The sequence below is a fragment of the Mastomys coucha genome, unplaced genomic scaffold, assembly GCF_008632895.1.
Source record: "Mastomys coucha isolate ucsf_1 unplaced genomic scaffold, UCSF_Mcou_1 pScaffold6, whole genome shotgun sequence".
Lineage (NCBI taxonomy): Eukaryota > Metazoa > Chordata > Mammalia > Rodentia > Muridae > Mastomys > Mastomys coucha.
Window position 1 is genome coordinate 51,211,995 of NW_022196912.1, and position 1,525 is coordinate 51,213,519.

Below are 1,525 nucleotides of genomic sequence, written 5' to 3' on the forward strand. Positions count from 1 at the left end.
CCTACAGTGCCTTCAGTCTTTCCCCTAACTCTTCCATATGGGTCGCTGGGTCAGTTCAATAGTTGGCTATAAGTATGCACATCTGTCTCAGTCAGGTGCCGGCTCTAAGAGGACAGCCATGCCAGGCTCCTGTCTAGAAACACATCTTGGCATCAACAATAGTGTCTGTCAGGTTTGGTATCTTCACATGGGATGGATCCCAAGTTGGGCCTGCCTCTGGATGGCCTTTCCTTTTTTGTCCCTGCATTTACTTTAGACAGGAACAATTCTAGATTCAATTTTTTCAGATGGATGGGTGGGCCCATCCCTCAACTGGAGGCCATGTTTATCTACTGGAGGTGATCTCTTCAGGTTCAATCTTTCTGAATATTAACATTTTGACTAATGTCATCCTCACATTCCTGGTATCTGGGACTTTCTAGTGTTTTTCCCAATTCTCCACCCTACATTTCTGCATATTCCTATCCATTCTCCTGGCCCTCTGGGATTCTCTCCTTTCTCCCCCCATGCCTGATCCTGGATCTCCTTTTTTCCCTTTACCCTCCCCTCTCCCAGCCAGGTCACTTTCTCTGCCACCCATGATTATTTTGTTCCCCCTTCTAAGTGGTAATGAAAAATCTACACTTGGGCCTTCCTTCTTGTTAAGCTTCATATGATCTGTGAGTTGTATCCTGGGTATTCTGAACTTTTTCGGCTAATATCCACTTACCAGTGAGTATATGCCATGTATGTATTTTTGGATCTGGGTTACCTTACTCAGAAATATATTTTCTAGTTCCATCCATTTGCCTGCAAAATTCATTAATTCCTCATTTTTAATAGCTGAGTAGTATTCCATTGTGTAAATGAACCACATTTTCTGTATCCAGTATTCCATTGAGGGACATCTAGGTTGTTTCCAGTTTCTGGCTCTTACAAATAAGGATGCTATGAACATAGTGGATCATGTGTCCCTGTGATATGTTGGAGTATGTTTTGGGTATATGCCCAGGAGTGGTATAGCTGGTCTTCAGGCAGAACTATTTCCAATTTCATGAGATACTTTCAGATTGATTTCCAGAGTAGTTGTACCAGTTTGCAATTCCACCATCACTGGAGGGGTGTTCTCTTTCTCCATATCCTCACCAACATCTATTGTTCCTTAAGATTTTTATCTTAGCCATTCTGATTGGTATGAGGTGGAATCTCTGGGTCATTTTGCTTTACATTCCCTGATGACTAAGGATGTTGAACATTTCTGTAGGTGCTTCTAGGCCATTTAAGATTACACCAGTTGAGAATTCTCTGTTTAGCTCTGAAGCCCATTTTTAATTGGGTTATTTGGATGTCTTGAGTCTATTTAAGTTTCTTTTGTATATTTCTGATATCAGCCCTCTATCAAAGTTAGATAGTTATTAGAGTTAGTAAAGATCTTTTCTTAATCTGTAAGTTGCTGTTTTGTAGTATTGACAATTTCCTTTGCTTTGAAGAAGCTTTTCAATTTCATGAGGTCCTATTTGTCAATTGCTGATCAGCCTCAGCCACT